We start from the raw sequence: 27,345 nt of genomic DNA, 5'->3' as shown, positions 1-27,345 counted from the left end.
CTGCGCCGGTGCTCATAGGAATTCTATGAGCGTCAGAGGTGTCACTGCCGCAGCTGGCGCTAAAAACTGCACTAGAGCTTTGTAAAAGGGGGGGGGGGGGGAGAGGGTGGATATTGATCCATAGGTATGATGAAGAGTCACTGTGAATTGCAAACAAAATGAAAATGCAAAAAAAAAAAAAAAAAAAAGGTTGTTTCTGCAGCAGATTGATTTTCCGACTCATTTTTCCCCTACATTCGGTCTCTAAAAATATCGAGCCCGATATTCAGCTGACGGCAATCAACATTTTGCCGATTATCATCATCTTATTCCTGGAAGTTCAATGCTGATCCATGTCCAGGCTCTTGCATTGAATTTCTGGGTCTACAGAGCTGGAAAAATATGGCCATATTCAGCATTTAACCAGTTACGGTGAGCCACCTAAAGATGGCCTAGGTTTATGTGGTCCTGTTTACAGTATGTGGTTAACTTGGCCAGTTAGGTGCTGAATAACTGGCCAAGTGTTCCATAATGTGCCTTTGTTTGTAGAAGAATGGAAACCAGAAAGCATAATACCATGTTCAGGGGGGCCTGTGTGCACTTTTTGCTTTCTGTGTCTTTAATCACGACAGTGTTCGTCCCATTTTGCTCTAAAGCATATACCTTCCTAACACAAGCCGGCTAAATGTCCAGAATCCACATCTGAAGTTTGATTTGAAATATCATACTATGTCTATTGAATTTCTGGACTTATGGATAGATAAATCTGATAATAAGCTGTACACCACACTTTACAAAAAAACAGTTGAACATAATACATTGTTGTGGTTTGAGAGTTTCCATCCGTACCATTTAAAATACAACCTTCCTGTTATCCAGTTCCTACGCCTCCGGAGTTAATGGAATTTAAGAGACAGTCTAAATCAGGGATCTCAAAGTCCCTTCTCGAGGGCCGCAATCCAGTTGGGTTTTCAGGATTTCCCTAATGAATATGCATGAGATATATTTGCATGCACTGCTTTCTTTGTATGCTTATAGATCTCATGCATATTCATTGGGGAAATCCTAAAAACCCAACTGGATTGTGGCCCTCAAGGAGGGACTTTGACACCCCTGCTCTATAGAGATGTTTGTATATATCTCCAATAGCACACAAACTAATTTACACCTGTCTCTGCATCATGTTTGTGAATAAAGAAGGTTCACCTGGAAGGTCTCATCCTAACACCGTCTCTGTTTCCTCAATCTTCTCTCCTGTGAATCACAGGAAGGAGAGATAAAATCCATCTCCAGCACCTGAAATCTCCTATCTGCTCAGGATTGTATCTGAAGCCTCAGGACCGTCAGTGCCGCAGCGATCTCTTTGATGGATCAGACCTGGAGGATTCCTTTCCCTGTCCCTTGAAAATCAGGCACCGTACAGAGCCTTTCCACTGAATGCATTCAACAGCAATCAGACATGAGACACTGGCTGTGTATTGGGGGGAAAGATGAGATATGTCACCTGACAGAATTAAACTAGAGTTATAGTCTACTCAAACTCTAAGTCCATTAAACTTTTTATTATATGTTAGAAAATGTCATTCATTATAAGAGAGCAACTTAAGGGCTCTTGTATTTTAATATAGTCTTTAAATTAAAGTAATAAGTAGGATTTAAACCCCTGATTACTTGCACGTTAAGCGGGGACATTTATTCTCTGAGCCACCAGCAGCTCTTGAGAACTGGTCTTTCTCTACCTATTCTTCTCTATTCTGCAGCGCTCTTAAGCCCAGAAGAGGACATGGAGAAGTTCCGAAAAGGTCCTAGTGAGAAAGCATCGCTGGCCCAGAGGTTGGGAAAACATAGCATCGGCCCATCTGCAGTTATTGAGTTTTTACAATATATACTCAGTATGCAGTAGTGCTACCTGATTCATGATTCAAATCAGTTCACCAATTCACTTCGTGTGAATCGATTCAAAACAAAAAAAAAACGGCTTCCCGATTCGCCTGACCCTCCCCCTCGCCCCCCCCCCCTAAAGCAGGAGTGAGGGTGGTCCCACCCCTTCTCTGATGTCAGAGAAGAGGCAGGACCGCGACGGAGGAACCAGCTCTGAAGCGGTACTAAGATCGCTAACATTGCGATCTTGCTTGCAGGCTCTTCTGGCTGGAAGGTAAACTTGGGGGGGGGGGGGGGAAAGGCAGGCCTTCAAAGGGGTGGGATAGGCTTTCAAGGTGGGGACAAGCCCACCAGAAGAGGTGCGATGGAGCCGGATGAGGAGGAGTGGTGGTGGTGAGGAGGAAAAAAGGAGGGGGGGGGGGGGTTATGCTGCTTTTAATAATATATATGTACCTGTGAGACAGCTCTCCTCAGCTGAATATTCTCTAAGAGCTGTCTCTAACAGGTACATATATATTATTAAAAGCAGCATAACCCCCCCCTCCTTTTTTCCTCCTCACCACCACCACTCCTCCTCTCCACTCCACTCCTCTTCTGGTGGGCCCACCTCTCCGCCTCTTCATCCGGCTCCATCGCTCCTCTTCTGGTGGGCCCACATCTCTGCCTCTTCATCCTTCGCTCCTCTTCTGGTGGGCCCACCTCTCCGCCTCTTCATCTGGCTCCGTCGCTCCTCTTCTGGTGGGCCCACCTCTCCGCCTCTTCATCTGGCTCCGTCGCTCCTCCCCCTCCCCCTGAGGCTTGAACCCTTAGGGGGTCTTCTTAAGCCTCCTATGGCCTCTCCCTACACTGCTCTCCACTCTGGCCCCTAGCTGAAGCTCAGACCCTTATGGGGTCTTTTCATTCCTCCTCCTGCTGCTCTGGCCACCTCCCCTGGCCCCACCCAGTCCTCCTTACCTGGGAGCAGTAACTACCCTTAGGGGGTCTTGTTACTCCTCCTCCTGCTCTGGCCACTTCCTCAGCTCTCTCCTCTCCTGGCCCCACCCAGTATACACCCCCCCTTCTTATTTATTTGGGATCAGTAACCACCCATAGTAGGTCTTGTTACTAACCCAGTACTTGCCCCGAGCTGAGGCTTGAACCCTTAGAGGGCCTTGCTACTAACCCAGCACTCTACCGTTGAGCCAGCTGAGCTTTCACATTGAGAGCTTTTCGGAACTTCTATTTATCCATATAAGCTCAAAACCTAGTCGACGAAAAATTCATCATTTAGATCCTACTCCTTAGATGAGACTCGAACCCTCAGCCTCCAGTTACTAACCCGGCACTCAGCCCTCGAGCCATGCGAGCTTTTACATTGAGAGCTTTTCAGAACTTCTATTTATCCATATAAGCTCAAAACCTAGTCGACGAAAAATTCATCATTTAGATCCTACTCCTTAGATGAGACTCGAACCCTCAGCCTCCAGTTACTAACCCAGCACTCAACCCTCGAGCCATCCGAGCTTTCACATTGAGAGCTTTTCGGAACTTCTATTTATCCATATAAGCTCAAAACCTAGTCGATGAAAAATTCATCATTTAGATGCTACTGCTTAGATGAGACTCGAACCCTCAGCCTCCAGTTACTAACCCAGCACTAAACCCTCGAGCCAGGCGAGCTTTCACATTGAAAGCTTTTCGGAACTTCTATTTATCCATATCAGCTCAAAACCTAGTCGACGAAAAATTCATCATTTAGATCCTACTCCTTAGCTGAGACTCAAACCCTCAGCCTACAGTTACTAACCCCTCAAGCCATTCAAGCTTTCACATCTAGAAGTTTTCGGAACTTCTATTTCTCCATATTTGCTCAAATCCTAGTCGTTGACAAAAAATGCATCACTTAAATCCTACTCCTTAGCTGAGGCTCAAACCCTCAACCCCCAGTTACTAACCCAGCACTCATCCCTCAAGGTAGCCAGGCTTTCACATCAAGAAGTTTTTGGAACTTCTATTTCACTGTGTCTAGGTGCAAATTCCTGGCGAAAGAAGAAACTATCACCTTCGATGGATGCGAGTGGTGTGAGACTGATGCCGGAAAGGTGGTTGAGAAACTATCATCCTCGAGTGATACGAGGTTACCGGCGACCCAACCGTCGTGCGTTCGGTGCTCGGTTGTAAACTTTTACTCTGAGTGTGTTGTAGAACAGATTTGTTTTGTGTAATTATGCTTTTGATTACGTTTATGATTATTTTTAGTTTGCAGAGTTGCGGGTTATGGCACGGTTTAGGTATTTAGGTTCGATTGTAGTATTGTTTAATATAAGAACGTAAGAGCTGCCTTAGTGGGACAGACTCCTGTTTCCGCCGCCGGTCATCCCGGGTCCCGAGTACCTAGGTAGATCCCGAGGAGTGACATGGATTTTAGGCTGCTTTTCCTAGGATTTCCCCGAGCCGTCTCAGTAATTACCTACGATTGACACAGAGACACAAGGCACAAATAAATCGAATCAGATAAGAGAAGATGAAATCAGTGCGCTTAGCAGAGTTTTAAAAAATATCCACTTTGGTGGCAGTCAGTGCTTTTACACCATTGACGTGAAATGCTAATCTCTAAGTCCTTGCCTCTGCATACTAAAGTCGCTAGGAAATGGGCCATTATTGAGACTTACTTAAATTCTGTGTAGGGAAGTTCACAGGTTGCTGTGAAAACTATCTTTAATGCAGATCCTCTACAACAGTGGTCTCGAACTCAAACCTTTTGCAGGGCTGTATTTTAGATTTGTAGGTACTTAGAGGGCTGCAGAAAATTTTTTAGCCCCTTACATTAACGGGTGCTAGATTTGTAGACGTTTAGTACAATGGGGGGGCTGAGGTGTTTCTTTCATTCTTTTTTTATGTCTGTCTTTCTTTCTCTCTGATTCTGTCTTTCTGTTTGTCTCTTCCTATAGCCTATCTCCCTTCCTTTTACCTCCCCACTATGCAACAGCAGCATTTCTCTTCCCCCCCCCCCCTTCCCTGGTCTTCCTTCTCCCTCATTCCCTCTGTCTCCCCAAAAGGGTGCTGCTACAGCATTCCTTCCCCCTCCCCCCCCCCCCCCCCCAGTCTTACACAGCCATCAGCAGCATTTCTTCCCACCCCCACGGTCTCACACAGCCTTCGGCAGCGCAGCATTCACAACTCAGTGCTCCTGCTTGCTTCGGGCTTTTGTCGCTGCTGGGTAACACCTACTTTCTGTTTCTGCCAATGCATCTCATTCCTTCCCTGGTACGGAGACCCTCATACACAGACCTCTGCCAATGCACCTCATTCCTGCCCTGCTGCACCCTCTCTACTGCCTTCAGCTACCTATTCCATTCATTCTCTACATGTATCATTTCATTTGTCATACTTGTGTATCACATTCTTACAACTTCTAGATGTGTGATGGTTGCATGAGACTCTGCTGAAAATCTGCTTTCCAGCTATCTGTATTGTGTCATGCTGATATGACTATCAGGGGGACACTTGCATAGGGCTCTGAAGATCTACTCTTCAGCTGTCTGTGCTGTATACAAACTGTGTGCATCGTATTAGAAAATTCTCAGAAGGAAATCGAATACAAAGGAACATTGGTTATTTCACTGGTTTTTGAGCTGGACCTGAATTTAATTATGAAGGCCTTTTTTCGATTTTCCCATAGTCATTTTATGGGTCAAAAAATTAGAATTTTCCCAGATATTACTAAAATAACACAGGACCACAGAAAGTTGCTTCTAGTTATGAGGGAAGAAGCTGTAAAAATGGGAGCAAATTTCTTGTTATCCTATCCATGTAAATGTCAGATAAAACATGTATTTGTTGAGCCAGAGTAGCTTCGAACCTTTTTGGATGCAAAAAAATTAATGCAATAGTATTAGAGCTGCAAAGAAAAGAAGGCTGGTTTATACCACGTTAAGATTTATTTGTGTGATGTCTTCTACTGCGAGCCCTGCCACCTGTCTCGCAGGCCACTGTCTAAGCACCATCTGGTGACCCCCGCTCATGGCCGGGTGAGCCACAGGCTGAGCCCCCGCAAGATCGCCACCTGCACGGACCATGAGCTGGAGAACCACAGCATGTACTGCGTGCAGTGCAAGATGCCCGTCTGCTACCAGTGCCTGGAGTTGGGCAAACATTCCAGGGGCCATGTGGAAGCTGCACAAGGTGAGTGCACGTAATTAGTGCCGGAGAGGTGCCGCAGCAACCAACACAATCTGTAGATAAACCTGAAATTCCTGCTAAGATACTGTTAAGAAAAAAAATGCCTTTTCATAGCAGTGCACAGAAGCAGGTAGAGATTCCTCATGCCTGTTCACCTTTTTCTAAGTAGCAAGTGAAAAGCAAGGTAACAGGACTACAAATCCCATCAGGCCGAGGGCAGAGAATTCCTAAAGCCAGGACTGGCATAGTTCCAGTGGGGCCGAATCCAGTCTGGTCTTCAGGATTTCCCCAATGAATATGCATGAGATCTATGTGCATGCACTGCTTTCAATGCATATTCATTGGGGGAAATCCTGAAAACCTGACTGGATTTGGCCAAGGAGGGACTTTGGGGACCCCTGGCCTAGCAAATCCAGAACTGGTTTTGAGCCAGCTCAACAAGCACCTGAGCTCAGAATTAGCCAGAACTAAGAGCACACCTATACTCCAGCACAGGCAGGTAGCCACTGTGAGAGAAATGGGTGGGGTTCCTAGTTGCAGGCAGCCACACAGGAGGAACCCAGCAGGGAGAGAGAAAGAGCCAGACCTTCTCTGCCAGGAAACAGAAGTGCACCAGAGCCTTATACACAAAAGGAGGTAGAGACTCCTCCTGCCTGTTTACCTTTTTCTAAGCAGCAAGTGAAAAGCAAGGTAACAGGACTACAAATCCCATCAGGCCGAGGGCAGAGAATTCCTAAAGCCAGGACTGGAATTGTTCCATTGCCTAGCAAATCCAGAACTGGTTTTGAGCCAGCTCAACAAACACCTGAGCTCAGAATTAGCCAGAACTAAGAGCACACCTGTACTCCAGCACAGGTAGTTAGCCACTGAGAGAGAAACAGTGGGGTTTCTAGTTGTAGGCAGCCACACAGGAAGAACTCAGCAGGGAGAGAGAAGGGAACCAGAAATGCAGGTAGGACCTCAGGATTGGGAAAGTTTTGTGGAGGACTCCTACACAAATGAAAATTATATAGAAATGAATGAACTCACAGTATGGCAGAAATTAGTAAGGATTTTTTGTACGCTGCTGACCCTGATTTAATGGAGTGGGGCTGAGGAACAGTAGAAAAAGTTTGGAGTTTATCAAGAGAAAATTGTTGGTGAATGATTCCAGACTAGACGGGCAGTATTATTTAAAGCCTCTTGCTGAAAGAAGGTGTTTTTTTTTTGCCCCTTTGTTGCATGGCACTTGCACAGCCTAAATTCAAGCAGGACTGAGTTTGTTTTTCTGTGATACTGTTTGGGGCAATGCATGAAATTTGGTTACCTAAGGCACTGCTGGCCAAACGACACTGGGGAACTCTTTATTCAAAATCTAGTGGGATTTTTGTTGGGGTTTTTTTATACCAAAATCTACAGGGCCAGTACAGATCCCAACACCTCTGAGGGTATTTTGGTTAATAAAACCCCAAGGTGGATTTTCCCCAGCGAAAGGACTGACAAGAAGTCATAGCAGAATCTGGTCGAAAACAGTGGGTGGGCCGGGAAGGGCCTAGCCCCATTTTGCAGGAGAGCCTCAGAGAAGACCATTAAAAAGGCTGACATAGAAGCCAGTGGATGGCAACAAGCCAAATAAAGGAAACAAATAGATTGGTTTTGTTTGTATTTTGTGCAAGGACTATTGTTTGCTTGTATTTTTGGAACTTACTTTTGAATTGCTACTAACTTGAGTTAAATGCACCAAGTCTGGGGTGAAATAAAGATTTGTGGCAAGTGTTTTGCACTATTTTTAGAACTTTATTGCAGTCCTTCCCATCCGTGGTCTGTGTGAATTAGGGTATTGGCCCCTGGACAAGTCCAATCGGCCACGCCCGGTCACAATATGAACATGCTATGCCCAGATTTCACCACATCTTATTAAAAGGACTCCTTTATGTCCAATAAGTTGTTCTCTCCTGAATGCTTTTAACAATGTGGGAATAAGTTAGCGTTTCCACCTGGCTCGCTGCTAAATTGTCTCATATCTGCATACTGCTGTCAATCATATGCTCTCCCCACAATCCGTCAGCCAGACATTATTCCAACAGTATACTCAAGTTCAGGGGTGGGCAACTCCAGTTCTCGAGGGCTGGAATCCAGTTGGGTTTTCAGGATTTCCCCAATGAATATGCAAGAGATTTATTTGCATGCACCGCTTTCAATGCATTTTCATTGGGGAAATCCTGAAAACCCAACTGGATTCCAGCCCTCAAGGACCAGAGGTGCTCATCCCTGCTCTAGTTGCTGATCCCTAATTATCCCAGTACCTGACATTTTTTTACTGTCTGTGCACATAAGCATACTGATGATAGGACTATTTAATGCAGGGGTATCAAAGTCCCTCCTCGAGAGCTGCAGTCGGGTTTTCAGGATTTCCTCAGTGAATATGCATACGGTCTATTAGCATACAATGAAAGCAATGCATGCAGATAGATCTCATGCATATTCATTGGGGAAATCCTGAAAACCCGATTGGATTGCGGCCCTCGAGGAGGGACTTTAACACCCCTGATTTAAGGGATCTCAAAATAGTAGCTTCTTTCTCTGTCGTTATGCCCCGCCCCTGTGAGATCCTATAAATGTGAGTGATGCATTATTCAACCTTAAAGTGTAGAATGTGCCAATCTCTTCTCTCTTAACTGTTTCTTTTTTTTTTTCAGCTGTGATTACCTTTCTCTGTCAGACGCAGACTTTTGGAATTCACTTCTGATTATGTAAATATAAAAATAAAGAGCAACCGGGAAGAATGCCTTCTTTAGGGACTTCATAGAGATTGAGGTAATTCTACAAACTTGTGCCTTGAGCTTTGCACCACTTTTGTGCATCGAAAGTGGCTTTAATTGGCGTTTTCATGCATAAGTGCATCAGGTGCTATTCTATAAATTAGCACCAAGTCCTAAAGCAGGGGTGCCCACACTTTTTGGGCTTGCGAGCTTCTTTTGACCAAGTCAAAATGATCTACCAACAATAAAATTTTAAAAAGCACACTGTACACAGAGAAAATGTTACTTATAATTTATATTCGGGGGGGGGGGGGGGTTTCAAAGGGGTCAAGGCAGATGACTTTAAAATATGCAATGTCACCTCAGTAACAATTATACAAAAAAAGACAAATATACCCCCTCCCTTTTTACTAAACCATAATAGCGGTTTTTAGCGCAGGGAGCTGTGCTGAATGGCCCGTGCTGCTCTCGACGCTCATAGGTTCCCTGCGCTAAAACCCACTATTGCAATTTAGTAAAAGGGAGCCATAGTGCAAAAGATAGACATCAGATATAAATTGTCATAACGGACACATTTTGATCACTAAATTTAAAATAAAATCATTTTTCCTACCTTTGTTGTCTGATGATTTCACGAGTCTCTGGTTGCACTTTCTTCTTCTGATTGTGCATCCAATCTTTCTTCCTCCTGCATGCTTCCTCTCCTACAGACCTCATTCCAACCAACATCTCTTTCTGTCCCTCCATGAGTCCAACTTTTTCTTCCTCTCTTCCTGCCTGCCCCCTGCCACCCGACACACTCCATTCCCTCCCCTGACTTTTTCTTCCTCTCTCTCTCTGCCCCCTTCCCTTTCTTTCTCTCTCCCTGCCCCTCCTTTCTTTCTGTTTGCCTTTCTTTCTCTCTTGTCTCTCTACAGCACTGTTAGTTGGCCAATGCAGGAACAGCAGCTTGTTTAATTCCAGGAAGCATGAAGCTCCATGTCTTTCTCTCTCCCTGCCCCCTCCCAAACTGCCACCGCCACCAAATTCTCCCTGCTTCCCTGACGCGTAAAAGCCAGGCCCGTGCATCCATTGCACAAGCGTTCCCTTCCCCACCCCCCAACGCCAATTCTGGCATCAGAGAGGAAGTTCCGGGCCAGCAAGGCACCAATTGGCTGGCCCCGAACTTCCTCTCCGATGTCAGAATTGAAGTCGTGGGGGGGGGGGGGGGGCAGGCCTGGCTTTTGCACGTCGGGGAAGCAGGGAGAACGCAAAGGCAACGCGAGTTGATTGTGTAGATCGCATTGCCCTTGCGATCTACTGGTCGATTGCAATTGACCTTTTGGGCACCCCTGTCCTAAAGCATATAATTCCAAAGTAGACATAAACATGGGAGGTGCATGGGCAGACTTCTACTGTATGCCTCATATTACGTCAGTCACTAAGCCCATATTACCCCTCTCCTCAAGTCACTTCATTGACTCCCTATCCATTTCCACATACAGTTCAAACTCCTCTTACTGCCCAGGCACTCTGCTCGTTGGGTAAGTCTCTCTTATCTGTACCCTTCTCCTCTACAGCCATCTCCAGACTCCATCCCTTCTCTGCTGCACTGTATGCGTGGAACAATCTGCCTGACTCAGAATGTCAGGCTCAGTCTCGGGCAGTTTTCAAATCCAGACTCAAAGCCCACTTCTTTGAAGATACTTTAAATTCCAAACTCCAAGCCGCCTTCTAAGCACCAATATCTGTCATATTATTCCTTCTGTAATTCCCCCACCTGAGCACTGTGTATTGAAGCACCTTCTTGTCCAGTTTGTTTGTCTTGACTAGATCATAAGCTCTTTTGAGCAGGGACTGTTTCTTCTGTGTTTTGATGTCCAGTGCTGTGTATGTCTACTAGTGCTCTAAAATGATTATTATTAGTAGTACGATGCCAACGAACAAGGGGGAATTCTTTAAATGGTGCTCCAAATGGACACACAAATATTCAGTGCTGTCATTCTATAAAGGGCACTCACCTTTTATAGTATAGACCATGGTACTGATTCCCACACCTAACTTTAGGCATCAGACTTTCATCTGCTGAAAAATGGTATAAATGCTGGCATCGTCTTCAAAAATAGGAGCAAAATACACCGTATAGTTCCAGTCTAATTTACTCTCAATACTTCAATCCCAGAACACTATTCATTTTTCAACAGAAACTTTTTTTCCAATTTACTTAATCATAAACAATGTTCTTAAAAATATATTAAATCATGCAATATATTATTGTATAGTGCTCAGAAAGTGCCAAAATGGTCACCAAACTGACCAGATGACCACTGTATGTATGAAGATATGATCCTCCCATCCTCCCCCTCCCCCCTCAGCAAAAAAAATATCTGAATGAAACAGTCCATACCCGTGTCTAGAACAGCAGCACCTGGAATGGGAAAGCCTAGTAGAACTCCACACAGGTGTCTTACGTGGCCAGGTGCGTAGACTGGTGAACCATAGAGAGGAGAAATCAGACCCATAAGCCACTCTAACCACAACATTAATGGTGGAAAGTGTGAGCCCACCAAAACCCTACTGTACTACTATATAGGTGCTACCTGCAGCCATAAGGGTTATTGTGGTAGTAAACAGGTGGGTATAGTAGGTTTGGGGGTAGTTTTGGTGGGCTCAGCATAAATTATAAGGGGTATATGGTGAGATATATATCTGGCACCCTTTATGTGAAGTTCGCAGTAGTGCCCTATAAGGTGCCCCACCACTTTATTTGCATGTTTATGTGGCCAGTCCATTAAAGTGCTTGCCCTTCCCACAACTAAATGGTGCTGATTTGGATGTTTCTAACTTGGACATTTTTGTGGTCAAAAATAGTGAATAAAGTTAGATGTCCTGGTGGTCTAGATACTCTGACAGCCAAGACATCCAAGTAGGCAATTAAGAGCATAAGAACCATAAGAACAGCCTTACTGAGTCAGACCAATGGTCCATTCTCATGGTGGCCAATCCAGGTCCCTAGTACCTGACCAAAACCCAAGGAGTAGCAACATTCCAGAATCCCAAAGAGTAACAAAAGATTCTGGAACCCCAAAGAATAGCAACATTCCATGCTTCTGATCAAGGGCAAGCAGTGGCTTCCATGTCTTTCTCAATAACAAAGACATGGGGACATCTTGTTTCAAAATGGATGTTTCTTCACCTCCGACTTTGGATGTCATGCGGGAAATGTCCAAAGTCGGACTTAGACGCCCCATCAAAAATGGCCCTCTACGTCATCCAATCTGCCCAACCTGATTCAATTTAATTTTTTTTTTTCTTCTTAGCTATTTCTGGGCAAGAATCCAAAGCTCTACCTGGTACTGTTCTTAGGTTCCAACTAATGAAGTCTCCATCAAAGCTCATTCCAGCCCATCTACACCTCCCCAGCCATTGAAGCCCTCCCCAGCCCATCCTCAACCAAAGGTCATATTCAGACACAGACCATGCAAGTCTGCCCAGTACTGGCCTTAGTTCTTCAATATTTACTATTATTTTCTGATTCTAGATCCTCTGTGTTTATCCCACGCTTTTTTGAACTCTGTCACCGTTTTCCTCTCCACCACCTCTCTCGGGAGCGCATTCCACCACCCTCTCCATAAAGTAGAATTTCCTAACATTGCTCTTGAATCTACCACCCCTCAACCTCAAATTATGTCCTCTGGTTTTACCATTTTCCTTTCTCTGGAAAAGATTTTGTTCTACGTTAATACCTTTCAAGTATTTGAACGTCTGAATCATATCTCCCCTGTCCCTCCTTTCTTCTAGGGTATACATATTCAGGGCTTCCAGTCTTTCCTCATATGTCTTCTGGTGCAAACCTCGTATAATTTTTGTCGCCCTTCTCTGGACCACTTCAAGTCTTCTTGCGTCCTTCGCCAGTGAGGTAAGACTTCTTTTGGCTGAAACCATGGTGGTGGTAAAGGCCATTAATAATAAAAACTGTTGTTTGAATTGTTTTTATATGTTTTTATATGCTTGATTTATATACAGTATGTTTGATATGACTAACAATTTTTATATTACTGTTTCTATTACAGTTATTTCAGGTTTACCCAGCCCAATCCCTGTTAGATGGGAATAGATGTCAAATCATCTATATGAAAAAAAAAAAAAATGTTTGGACACACTAACACTAATTCAGCTCTTGTTTGAAATATCCTATACCAGTCTTGAGTAACCCCGGAATAAATAGATAGAATAAAGCCATGCACATCGTAGGCATTCCCTCCCACTTCATTAGGAACAATCCCTTATATGGGAACTTAGATGTTGTACATTGAATCGTCGGCCACTTACTTATAATTGCAGTCCCTCTCCCTTTTCTTCCTATCCTAGGGGAAGTATAGATGGAATACGTCTTAGATAAACCCCGAGTCATATAACTATTTTCCTCTTCTTTCTTTTTTTTTTTTTTTTTTTTAATATCTTTATTCATTTTGAAGCCATAAGTAAGTGCAACATATAATACAATCATATTACACTATAAAAGCACTTAACTACAATTAAAATTGTAATCTATGACAAATAGATAAATCACCTGCCCCCCAATTATATACAAAAAGTACACTCAAATTAAGAAATTAAAAACATATTCAAACCCACCTTAGACCGCCTTCCTCTTGTTTCAACCATGTTTCCATTAAGAAAATCAAATCTCTCAGACTTTGTATAAGGTCCATGCCCATATATAAGGTCGGTAGTCTGTCTATGAGTGGAAGGAGGGAGAGGATGCACAATGAAAGGAACAGGGAAGCTCATTATTTTAGTACTACTCAAGGACTATTCTATTGTCTTCTAGGGCAGGGGATAGATAACATACAGTAGACTTCACTGGCATTTTATTCCATCGCCACTATCAAAAGTTGATATAATGAATTCACTCTTGCTTGAAATGAAATAATGCGTTCAATAGCTCCCTGGCTCTGCGATAGGTTTTTCTTTGTCTGCTTCATAACAGATTTTTTTCAGGAGAAGATATGTCTATTGACTGAGTTACCAGAGCACAGTGAGGTGTCTGCACTGAGGCGTATCTTATTATTCAAAAAGACTTCCGGAATAAAAGGAGAGAAGAGAAGAAAATCAGCCTCAGCGTGGGTAACATGCTACACAAACTCTGTCTGTTTAGCTTTGTGGTAAACAGAACATTTTTCTCCTAATTCCCGCTATTTGACTCCATCTGCCCTCTGCTGAATGATAACACATAGTTTAACTTAGTGGCCTCAAACTCAAACCCTATGCAGGGCCACATTGTGGATTTGTAGGTACTTAGAGGGCCTCAGAAAAAATAGTTAATGTCTTTTTACAGAAATGGGAAAGAAGGTACCAGGCCTCGAGGCAAAGCAAAATCAACAAAGAGAGGTTCTGGAGATGTCACATCCAACCTGTGGTCATTGAGCCTTTATTTGCAGTTTGTATCAAAGTTTATAACAAGTCTTAAAACAAAGTTCCAAAACAACGAAGTCCCGAGTAGGATCCGAGTTTCGGCGATACCATCGCCTTCCTCAGGGGCCAAATTTGAACTTGTAAAGCTCTGTAAACTGTGTGTGTGAATGCGTCGGTGTCTCTCCATCCAAAAGGAAGCACTTATCTTCCCCAAGCCATTCAGTATCTCTAACATACTTCCCTCCTCCCCCACCCCCGGTTTGACATCTGTCATTCGTTTCCATCCCCCCCCACCTCCTTGGTCCTTTAAATTTGCCCTCAATTCTCAACATCACCAACAGCAGCAGCAGCTGTGGGCAGTCCATGAGGGATTTCCTTCTTTTGTCCCTCTAGAAATAGAAAGTAGAATCAGAGGAGGTGGAATCGGTAAAAGGAAGGCTTGTGGACCACCCAGAAGTCATCTGCTTTTAGTCTTGTGGCTGCTGCTGCTGTTGACAGTTCCATTGAGAATTGAGAGGAAGTTTAAAGAACTTTGGGGTTGGGAGCATATGACAGATGTTGAATAGGGGAGGGGAGAGCAAGAATGGCAGCGAGTTAGAGATGCCAACTGGGAGGAGAGATAGAAGGAAAGTGAATGAGATGCCATACCATAAGTGGGGGGAGGGTAGAGGGCTAAATGATGGAGAGATAGTGGAACCTAGGGGCAGGGAAGAAAATGTTGATACCTGTGGGAGAAGAAGGAAGAGGGAGAAATACTGGACCCCCACGGGATATTTGCAGAATTCCTAGGGAGAAGGGCAGGAGCAAAGGAAGCCAAAGGGAGAGATGATGGAGATGGGGAAGGATACAGAGGATGATAGGCATGTGAGGAGGACTGGGGACACAGAAGGGTGATATTGGACAGGGCAAGAATACAGACACACAAGGGAGATGCTCAGCAAAGATACAAGATGGCAAATAGAAAAAGAGACCCTGGCAAGAGAGTTAAGAGAAAACCAAGGAAACCAGAGACTGATCAAGACAATTAGAAAAACAAAATAACCACATGATAACGGTAGAAAAAATAATTTTATTTTCTATTTATTGATTAGAATAAGTCATGTTTTAGAATGTACATCTGCAAGAACTGGTTTTGGTCATGACTGGAGGTAAATGTCCAGCTGAGCGGTGGTAAATCTCCAGCTCTGGTTTACGTTAGTGAATTGACATTCTCCTTGTTAAGATCATGCAAGTTTAAAGACTTTTTGTCTCTAGTAATGAATGGAACAAAATCATTTTCTTTTGTGATAATCTATATATGTAAAATCGGATGTATGTATGTTTCAGCATAACTCTAAACCGCATGGAGAGATTTCAACCAAACTTGGTATACAGGACATATTACTTACTATCTGGAGAGAAAACTTCTGTGGGGTAGGGAAGGATGACGTGTAAAAATGATCATAAACGACAAATATTGCTATCTAATGCATAATTCTTGCAGCATAACTCTGAAACGCATGGAGAGATTGCAACCAAACTTGGTATACAGGACATATTACCTACTATCTGGGGGAAAAATACTGTGGGGGTGGGATGGGGTGACGTGTAAAAATGATCATAAACGACAGATATTGCTGTCTAATGCATAGTTTTGGCAGCGTAACTCTGAAACGCATGGAGAGATTGCAACCAAACTTGGTATACAGGACATATTACCTACTATCTGGGGGAAAAATACTGTGGGTTGGGAAGGGGTGATGTGTAAATATGATAATAAATGACAAGATATTGCTGTCTAATGCATAGTTTTGGCAGTGTAACTCTGAAACGCATGGAGAGATTGCAACCAAACTTGGTATACAGGACATATTACCTACTATCTGGGGGAAAAATACTGTGGGTTGGGAAGGGGTGACGTGTAAAAATGATCATAAATGACAAGATATTGCTGTCTAATGCATAGTTTTGGCAGAGTAACTCTGAAACGCATGGCGAGATTGCAACCAAACTTGGTATACAGGACATATTACCTACTATCTGGGGGAAAAATACTGTGGGGGTGGGATGGGGTGACGTGTAAAAATGATCATAAACGACAAGATATTACTGTCTAATGCATAGTTCTGGCAGCATAACTCTGAAAAGCATGGAGAGATTGCAACCAAACTTGGTATACAGGACATATTGCCTACTATCTGGGGGGAAAATACTGTGGGGGTGGGATGGGGTGACATGTAAAAATGATCATAAATGACAAGATATTGCTGTCTAATGCATAGTTTTGGCAGCGTAACTCTGAAACGCATGGAGAGATTGCAACCAAACTTGGTATACAGGACATATTACCTACTATCTGGGGGAATAATACTGTGGGGGTGGGATGGGGTGACGTGTAAAAATGATCATAAACGACAGATATTACTGTCTAATGCATAGTTTTGGCAGTGTAACTCTGAAACGCATGGAGAGATTGCAACCAAACTTGGTATACAGGACATATTACCTACTATCTGGGGGGAAAATACTGTGGGGGTGGGATGGGGTGACATGTAAAAATAATCATAAACGACAGATATTACTGTCTAATGCATAGTTTTGGCAGCGTAACTCTGAAACGCATGGAGAGATTGCAACCAAACTTGGTATACAGGACATATTGCCTACTATCTGGGGGGAAAATACTGTGGGGGTGGGAAGAGGTGACGTGTAAAAATGATCATAAATGACAAGATATTGCTGTCTAATGCATAGTTTTGGCAGCGTAACTCTGAAACGCATGGAGAGATTGCAACCAAACTTGGTATACAGGACATATTACCTACTATCTGGGGGGAAAATACTGTGGGGGTGGGATGGGGTGACATGTAAAAATAATCATAAACGACAGATATTACTGTCTAATGCATAGTTTTGGCAGCGTAACTCTGAAAAGCATGGAGAGATTGCAACCAAACTTGGTATACAGGACATATTACCTACTATCTGGGGGGAAAATACTGTGGGGGTGGGATGGGGTGACATGTAAAAATAATCATAAACGACAGATATTACTGTCTAATGCATAGTTTTGGCAGCGTAACTCTGAAAAGCATGGAGAGATTGCAACCAAACTTGGTATACAGGACATATTGCCTACTATCTGGGGGGAAAATACTGTGGGGGTGGGATGGGGTGACATGTAAAAATAATCATAAACGACAGATATTACTGTCTAATGCATAGTTTTGGCAGCGTAACTCTGAAAAGCATGGAGAGATTGCAACCAAACTTGGTATACAGGACATATTGCCTACTATCTGGGGGGAAAATACTGTGGGGGTGGGATGGGGTGACAGGGTGACGTTTAGAAATGATCATAAATGACAAGATATTGCTGTTTAATGCATAGTTTTGGCAGCGTAACTCTGAAACGCATGGAGAAATTGCAACCAAACTTGGTATACAGGACATATTACCTACTATCTGGGGGGAAAATACTGTGGGGGTGGGATAGGGTGACGTGTAAAAATAATCATAAACGACAGATATTACTGTCTAATGCATAGTTTTGGCAGCGTAACTCTGAAATGCATGGAGAGATTGCAACCAAACTTGGTATACAGGACATATTACCTACTATCTGGGGGGAAAATACAGTGGGGATGGGACGGGGTGAAGTGTAAAAATGATCATAAATGACAAGATATTGCTGTCTAATGCATAGTTTTAAATGAGTGAAACTGGCTTCAATTGATAGACTGTCTACAGAGAGAAATCAAAAAATATTTTGTATTACGCTCAGAGATATGAAACTCCTGCAAGGGGTGACTTCCCCTCACAATGAGAGTTTACCTTCCAGTCATTGCGAACTTCATATAAATGATCACTCTCTGAGACCAAAGTAAATTGAATGTATATTCGTTATAGCTTTGTAAACCTGTTTCAATAAATATTTCTTCTTCTCTTAATTATAATTTTCTTAACTTGCAGGTAGACAGAGCACTTCACTTATTTATGAATGATTCAGGGGTCCCATTGCATTTTGTTTCATCAGCATTTCCACATTGAATTTCTGTTTTGGAAGTCTCAACTTTATTGTATCTTCCGGAATGTGAATGCAACAGAGTGACGTCAACACGGAAAAGCACGATTATAACCTCCCCTTTCTTTTTAAAAGCAGGATCGGATGGCAGCGTTTGTTTCGGTTGAAAATTTTTTTACATTCTAAAACGGTATGCAATTGATATGTGCTTTTTATCTTCATGTGTTGCCAACGACTTTGTTCAATTTGCACTGCTATGTGGACATGAACATCTGTCTACTTAGCATATGCTGTTTTCTAATGATTTTTTTTATTTTTGCATTGCAGATATGACCACAATATCACGGAGATTGATGACACTGATTCTCCACAGAGAATTTTGTAAGCGTTTAATCGGGTCTCCTGAAGCCGATTCCAAAACGGGGCCACGTTGGGACCTCTGAACCATTCATAAAGATAAGTGAAGTGCTTATTTAATTAATCGGTGATATCTCTGTCTACTTGCAAGTTAAGAACATTAATTCTTGTCATTTTCTCTGTTCATTTTTTCAGTGCTTCCAGAAACCGCGTCGAGCTCTACGAACGTGGAGATGATGCGGTATACAAGCCTAAGGATTAGATTAGATTAGTAATCCTCACTGTGGGGACCTTTTAAATGGTGCAGACTTTACTGTGTGAAAGCTATTAGTGCAGAACTGGGGTATTTGGATCTGGGGGTTTGCTCAGAGAGAATCGGATAAGGAGAATCATATTGGGGCGGATTCTGCTCTGGGAAGGGGAATTGAATGGGGGGTGGGACTGGATCTTGGAGGGATCAGGAGTCTGCTCTGGGGGGAGGATCAAATCATGAAGGAATTGGAAGTCTGCTCTTGGGGGAGTGGATCATGGAGAGTTCAGGAGTGTGTGCTGGGGAGATTGGATCATGGAGGGATCAGGGGATCTGCTTTGGGGCATAGGGATCGAATCATGAAGGTATCAAATTTAACCGCTGTAGAAGACCTGTACTGGGCTGTCACCGTGTTGCACGTTTGGGCTCCCGCACTCTCTGCCAATGCATATAACATGGGAAGCATCTGTCTGTCCTGTATGCTAGGAATGCCCCCTGCATTTATTGTATAGGCGATGCCCTTAGTGCATCCTAACTTTTGCAATTAAGATGAAGCAAGTGCAAAAACTTATTATATTTTAGTCATTGGACAGCAATTGGAAAAGAAAGAAAACACATTTTGAAGCCTGTTATTGAGAAAGGCATGGGGGAAGCTACTGCTAGCCCTGGATCAGTAGCATGGAATGTTGCTATTCTTTGGGTTTTGGCCAGGTACTAGGGACCTGGATTGGCCACCGTGAGAACGGACTACTGTGCTTGATGGCCCATTGGTCTGACCCAGTAAGGCGATTCTTATGTTCTTTTGTTCTAAGGCCGCAATTATAAGTGTTCTAGAACTCAAAAGTAATATAGCAGCACAAGGAAGCTTATTTAACAATCAAGATTTTCTTTATTACCTTGGTCTACATTCCTTCATACATAGAAAAAGCCACTGATGAACAGATGTGTCATCAAAGACACTATTACTGTATGTCTCATTCAGTATAAACAGCATTTTGCTTTCACTGCTTTCATTAAAATAGCATTAAACTGCTCTCTATAACAGTTCTGCGTAGAAACATGTGTCAATATAACACTAACTTTTCCATAGATTGAATGGGAAATAGATATTAGGCCTCTCATTTTTTATTTTTGGCTGGCAAGAGCTTTCAGATGAGACCTCCCAAAGGATCCCAGAACGGGTTACAAAGGTACATTCACAGTATAGAAGGACAAAATTATTGAAAGACATTTTTGGCAGACATAGCTTAGAAGAATTTGCGGCATTCGTAGAAGATATTACATGGCATAGCATAGATTTAGGACAGCATTCACTGTACTAACAGAACAGAACATAATTGTAGTAAGGTTTTAGTGTTGTAAGCGAGTACATGATTGATGGTCGGCAGTTTAGGTCCCATTAGTAGCGTCGGTCATTATGGAGCTCGTGAGTAGCGTTGGACATTAAGGAGCTGGATTTGTGAAGAGGAAGGTTTTCACGGCCTTCCTGAAGTTCCATAGATTGGGGATGATGTGCCAAAATCTGGGTATAGACTGTGAATAAGAGCGTTTGCGGGCTGTTAAAGTTTGAGTGAACAACCACATAACCTCTTGGGTTGATGCGATTCACAAAAAGTAAAAATACTGGACAATCCCAGCAATCTACAGATTAGACATTAACCTTTTTTTAATTCTCTAGAAATCTTGTGAATAGTATCGATTTTAATAATTTTCTGAAATGAATGTAAGAACAAGACCTTAGGAATAAAGAACATAGTTCCCTGTCCCAGCTTGCCGCCTGGTAAGCAAGTAGGCGCTGTTGGAACGTTTTTGGAGTACAGCTTCGAACCGGAGGAAAAATCAAAGAGGCAGAATACTCGTAACTCAGCAAATTGCCAAGGCAAGAAAGATTGGGGGAGAAGAATAGGTTGTCTGGGACCCATATAAACCACACAGATTTATCAGGAGGTGGGTGGGAGAATAACAGTCTCCTTTAAACCCTCTATCTGAATCCTACAAACCCAGGAAAAACTGAGGGAAACATAGAATTGGAGCCTGAATAGGATGCCCTGCTTCTACTGGCTCAGAACAGATGGAATATATAGAACAAGGTATTGAACTGAGCTAATAGGTCAATAATCCTTTCATATATGGATTGATTGAATGATTTCTTTTTTTATTTGGAATTTGTTAGACCACTACATCAAGACGATGTACAACCCAAGTACTAAATATGGTAATAAGCATGTAACGCCCCCCTTCAGGTTGGCTCTGGGTCCAAGGCCCGATCTGGCTGGAGTCCGCCAAAAGCAGTTTCTGTTGGTCCCTCACTTGGTTAGCGCTCGGGGCCTCCACCTGGGAAAAAGAAGTGTTAGAGAGTGGGTTTGCCCCCTTCTCGCCCCCCCCCTCCCTGGAAAAATCCAAAACAGCTTCTGTGAACAAGGTTGGCGAATAAATTAAACTTATTTATTTGAACTATGTACATAGACCTAATCACAAAACAAACTTGTCAGGAATAGCTTTCAACAATTCCAATACTTCTATACTTAAAACAATATTTGTGCAGTTAATTCAAAGGCGTTTATATACTATTCAGGTATTCATATCCTTGGTTTATAGTCTCTTGAACCTTTAATTCTCAGTTCAAATTCAGCATTTCCAAAACCCTTTGTGCCTTTCTGTTCTAACTGCCAATACTGTAGTTGTAGGCTCCTCTCAAGTTTCTTGACTTAGTCACTAGTTGGGCATGGCTGTGTACCTAGATCCCTCTTTCTAATGCTCTCATCCAATCCTTCCTGGCCAGTAGGCCTGCCCCTGTGGAAGCCTCTTGGTGGTTATCCCTCAGCTTTAAGGGCCCCAGCCCTTCAAAGAGTGCTCCACTTCTGCCTCTCGTCTCAAGGAAGCTTTTTCTCTTGTTGAGCCACTGGTGCCAATTGCACCCCAGTGGCTTGGCACTTCCATTGGGCTACTAGTACCAATCTGCACTCCATTAGCCTTCCCCTCTTTGAAAGGAGCTTCTGGGGTAGCTCCTTGCTGGAGTCCTGGTTACCAGCCCTCCTAGTGGCACACAATATCCTAGCTCAAAAAACAAAAGCTCTGTATTAGCCAGCGACAAAGCTTCCCAACTTGAGAGCTACCTCCCAAATGAGTATAATGCGCAGATATCACTCTATGTAGCATAAACTTCCTGGGCTTGCTTCCCCCCAATTTTCTCCCTCCTTTGAATTCATGGGGAGTGGATTTCCAATTCCCCCTATTCTGACTCAGCTCTGCTCAGTTCATGTCCCCATATTCCTTTGCACCCACAAACTTTATTCCCACTCATGAAAAATCTCTTAAAATGCATAACATGTCACCCAAGTATCTGAATGTTCATCCCTCAGTGCATAATTTGCAGCTCAGCCATGTGAGTTTCATAAATTAGATACAATTCTCCTGCAGTCAGATAAATGTTAGACAGAAACCCTTTTTTAGTTTTTAACACAGACACATAACTGGTTTTAAATCCACTGTTCTCAAACACCCCTTTCTAAGCTCTGTCAGAAACCTACTCCCAAGGAGGGTTTCAAGCATATACAGAAACAGTTCTAAGTCTAATCCCAGACAACAGAAACGGGAGAAATGGGTACATAGTATAAAAAATACCTTGAAAACAAATGGAATAGAGATATTAAACAACAAAAGGTAGGGGGAGATTTTGTTTTCTCTCTCTTTCTGCTTGGTGGAAGGTGGTAGCATTTTACTCTGCTGTTCTGCTGGAGAAGAGAAGTAGTTTAATGATCAGCACAGTGGATTGAGAACTAGCATAACTGGGTTCAATTCCCATGATAGCTCCTTCTGGCTCTGAGCAAGTCACTTAACCCTTTAGGCTGGGCGTGATGGACCACTAGTCTGACCCAGCAGCGGCAATTCGTATGTTGCCCCATGCACAAAATATCGTATTTTTTTTACTCCATTTGACACACATTTTCCTCCCCAAAAGTGGGTGGAAATAAGGGTGCATCTAATGGAGTGAATACCCAAATTGCCCACCCCTTGTTAACTTATTTTAATGCTGCCACCCTCCCTTTCTTGCCGTCCCTCTCCCCCTCGGGCGTGGGACCAGACAGGCAACCTGGTGTGCCGCTATGCAGTGAGAAAACAGAAGAGGCGGCAGCCGCGTCTGCCATTCACGGCGGGGACCAGGCAGCCAGAAATCTTTGTGTGCCACTTTAAGCGAGTGAGGCGCCAGAAGGTCAAAAAAGGTACACGCGCGGGGGATGGGGCCCAGGGCTTTCCTGCTGCCTGCCCACCTACCCGCTCTGTCCCTACCTACCACTAGACTACCAGAGGTGGGACAGGGTGCAGAGCTTGGCAAGGAGTAGGGTTGGGTGCAGAGCCTGGCAGGGAGGATTTGGTTCAGAATGGGTTTTTTTCCTTGTTTTCCTCCTCTAAATTATGATCAGGTGCGTTAATGGAGTGAAAAATACAGTAAGTACCTGTAGGTAAACTGCTTTGAATGTAACCACAGAAAGTGTAGTACATCAAATCTCATTCCCTTTCCTAGAGGGAGTTATGCGTATACTTCAAAAAAACCTTTTCTCATGTTATAAGACTTGATTACCAAAAGACTCTGTGGTATTTCAAATATAAAACTGTAATATCGGTGATGTGTCAAAACCGCGCGCAGACAGAGCCGGGCCGACAATCGCGCGCAGGACATCAATTTGAAAGTGCTCTGAGCGGGGTGGGGTGAGGGGGGTAACACCCCCCCCAACAACTTAGTAGTGTTGTTGTTGTTGGGGGGTGTAGGGGGGGAACTCCCCCCCCATTATAGAGGAAACTCCACCCCCAAACACCCTCCCCCCAACAGCAACGCCAACACTACTAACCCTGTAACAGAACGACTGCCATTGCACTGAACTTCCAAAAAGGGAACAACGACGGGATGAGAGTCATGGTGAGGAAGATTAGGAAGAGAATAAGCATTGTAAATATCCTAGAGCAAGCATGGTCCCTTTATAAGGACACAGTCACCGAGGCGCAAAATCTGTCTACCTCGTGTCAACAAGGAACTGGCTTGGCTCACTGTAGCAGTGAAGGAAGCGATCTGAGATAAGAAGACTTCGTTTATGGAAAAGGACAAAAATGGATGAAAACTGGAAAAAGCACAAACATCAAAACAAGTGCCATAAGGCGGTAAGAGGGGCCAAAAGAGACTATGAGGAAAAAATAGCCAAGGAGGAAAAAAAATTTAAGCCGTTCTTTTGATATATTAAGGGGAAACAACCCGCGAAGGAAGCAGTGGGGCCATTAGATGACCATGGAATAAAGGGAGTACTAAAGGAGAACAAATCCATCACCATCAAACTAAACGCATCTTTTATATCTGTATTTACCAAAGAGGATACATACAATATATCAGAAGCTGACAGGCTATACATAGGAACTGAAGACGGGAAACTGACAGGGTCGACGGTCAGCCTAGAAGAGGTACGCAGGCAGATTGATAGGCTTAAAAATGATAAATCCCCGGGCTCGGATGGCATCCACCCGAGGGTAATCAAGGAACTGAAAAGGGTTATAGCTGAACCGCTTCAACTAATAGCCAATCTGTCGATCAAATCAGGAAAGATTCTGGAGGACTGGAAAGTGGTGAATGTTACGCCGATCTTCAAGAAAGGTTCGAGGGGAGATCGGGAAACTACAGACCAGTGAGTCTGACTTCGGTACCGGGAAAGATGGTAGAGGCGCTGATAAAGGACCGCATCATTGATCACCATGACAGACATAATCTGATGAGGACCAGCCAGCACGTCTTCAGCAAAGGAAGATCTTGCTTGACAAACTTGCTGCACTTCATCGAGGGAGTAAATAGGCAATAGACAAGGGTGACCCTGTCGACATTGTATATCTAGATTTTCAGAAGGTGTTCAACAAGGTCCCGCATGAACATCTACTTTGAAAAACTGCGATCCATGGAATTGAGGGTGATATCTGCCATCATCTATTATGTTACTATATACTCACATGGATTAAAAACTGGTTGGCGGATAGGAAAGAGAAAGTGGGGGTAAATGGACAATACTCGGACTGGAAAAGCATCACGAGTGGAGTGCCACAGCGTTCAGTGCTCGGGTCCGTGCTCTTCAACATATTTATAAATGACCTGGAAATTTGTATGACAAGTGAAGTGATTAAATTTGCGGATGATACAAAGTTATTCAGTGTAGTGAGGACACAGAAAGATGTGTCGTTGTAGGTCTTCGCAATAAACACACTCGAGGAATGGGCCGCGAAATGGCAAATGAGGTTCAAAGTGGAGAAGTGCAAGGTGATGCATGTTGGTAACAAAAATCATATGCACAAATACAGGATGTCTGGTGCTGTACTTGGAGAGAGCCCAAGGAAAGAAACTTGGGAGTACCTGTAGACATAGTAACATAGTAACATAGTAGATGACGGCAGATAAAGACCCGAATGGTCCATCCAGTCTGCCCAACCTGATTCAATTTAAAATTTTTTTTTTTTTTTTCTTCTTAGCTATTTCTGGGTGAGAATCCAAAGCTTTACCCGGTACTGTGCTTGGGTTCCAACTGCCGAAATCTCTGTTAAGACTTACTCCAGCCCATCTACACCCTCCCAGCCATTGAAGCCCTCCCCTGCCCATCCTCCTCCAAACGGCCATACACAGACACAGACCGTACAAGTCTGCCCAGTAACTGGCCTAGTTCAATCTTTAATATTATTTTCTGATTCTAAATCTTCTGTGTTCATCCCACGCTTCTTTGAACTCAGTCACAGTTTTACTCTCCACCGAAAAGGACGAATAGAATGCTAGGAATGATTAAGAAGGGGATCACAAACAGATCTGAGAAGGTTATCATGCCGCTGTACCGGGCCATGGTGTGCCCCCACCTGGAATACTGCATCCAACACTGGTCGCCGTACATGAAAAAGGAGATATTACTACTCGAAAGGGTTCAGAGAAGAGCAACAAAAATGGTTAAGGGACTGGAGGAGTTGCCATACAATGAAAGGCTAGAGAAACTGTGCCTCTTCTCCTTTGAAAAGAGGAGACTGAGAGGGACATTTCTAAGATATTGAAGCGAATTGACTTAGTAGAGAAAGAGAGATTGTTCACCCTCTCCAAGGTGAAGAGAATGAGAGGGCACTCTCTAAAGTTAAAAGGGGATAGATTCTGTACAAACGTAAGGAAGAAGTTCTTCACCCAGAGAGTGGTAGAAATCTGGAACGCTCTTCCAGAGGCTGTTATAGGGGAAAGCACCCTGCATGGATTCAAGAAAGGGTTAGATAAGTTCCTGCTGAACCAGAACGTACGCTGGTAAGGCTATACTCAAGGGACTGGTCTTTGATCTAAGGGCCGCCGTGTGAGCGGATTGCTGGCCATGATGGACCACTGGTCTGACCCAGCAGCGGCAAATCTTATGTTCTTATGTTCTACTAAGCCATGGTAGAGAGCTCTACCACAGCCCAGAATGCTATATGCTCCATCGCTCATAGGAATTCAATGAGCATTGGAGCATTTAGCACTCTGGGCAGTGTTAAGATATCTCTAGCACAGCTTAGTAAAAAAAAAATGGGGGGGGAGGGGGTTTAATGAGAATCTTATCCATTATTGCTTAATTTTGAGGAAATTATCAATGCTGTATTTTATCACTTGGAAAAATAACTAAGAAGGAAATTGTCATTTATTCTTCAAGGTTATACCTTTAGATATTTATAACTAGACTTATATGCTTGTTAATGACTCACTAGCTATGGAAAATGTAATTCTGCTCTCAGCCTAACAGAGGCTTATGAATGGTTTTCATTATATTATAGTAATATAGGAGGAGATTGAAATGCAATGATATTGTTAAAGTGAAAGCAACGTTTACTTGGGATACACAGGTCATATACTGGATCCTCATATGTTTGCATCAGGTGAATTCTGTACCTTCGTTTTTCCTTCAGGTCATTTTTACTGTGTAAAGCAGTTGGGATGAAAATATAGACTCATCTGTATTATCTGCATCTTTTTCTCTTCAGCTATGCCGTCTGGAGTGACTCTGAGTCTAACAAGCAATTAATGGCTTTAAAACCAATAAGGTTCCTGCAAGGCACAGTATCCTAAAATTAATTATTTAGAGAGACTTTCTGTCTTCTATCTTCTCTGCATATGAAAGACTCTTCCCAGCTCAGCAGGTTCCCAGTTCATTTAGAGCACAGGAATAGGAGATGGAAATGTATACTAGAGCAGGGGTGGGCAAACTTTTTGACTCATGGGCCACAATGGGTTCTTAAATTTGACAGAGGGGCCGGAGTAAGAGCGTCTTTCTATCCCCTCATCCCTCTGTGCAGCAGAACCCTTGCCCAGCTTCCATCTTTCCCTCTCTCCCTCCCATTCTTTGTGCAGCAGAACCCTTGAGCACCTGCCCCCACTGCCCAGCCAAACCCCCGCTGCCCCTCCATTCTTCCATCCCATCCGAACTTCGCTGACTGCAAGCCCTACATACCTTCCTCCAGAGCAGCGTCAGGCCAACAGCACTCTAAACAGGCTGCTTCATGGCCTTCTCTCATCATGGCCTTTCATGTGCCATGTTACTGATGACATC

General features: G+C 43.5%; 1 long non-coding RNA gene across 1 annotated transcript; it reads left to right on the top strand.

Annotated features, from left to right (window-relative positions):
• The first annotated feature begins 6,873 nt into the window (after positions 1-6,873).
• LOC117347981 lies at positions 6,874-18,349 on the top strand. Its single transcript, XR_004536879.1, has 4 exons — positions 6,874-6,973; positions 8,700-8,817; positions 12,543-12,660; positions 18,111-18,349. It is a non-coding gene; the product is annotated as an uncharacterized LOC117347981 (long non-coding RNA).
• Positions 18,350-27,345: the final 8,996 nt, after the last annotated feature.

This window comes from Geotrypetes seraphini, chromosome 14, assembly GCF_902459505.1.
Source record: "Geotrypetes seraphini chromosome 14, aGeoSer1.1, whole genome shotgun sequence".
Classification (NCBI taxonomy): domain Eukaryota; kingdom Metazoa; phylum Chordata; class Amphibia; order Gymnophiona; family Dermophiidae; genus Geotrypetes; species Geotrypetes seraphini.
Note: the sequence above shows the minus strand (reverse complement) of the source record. Positions and strands in the feature narration are given on the sequence as shown.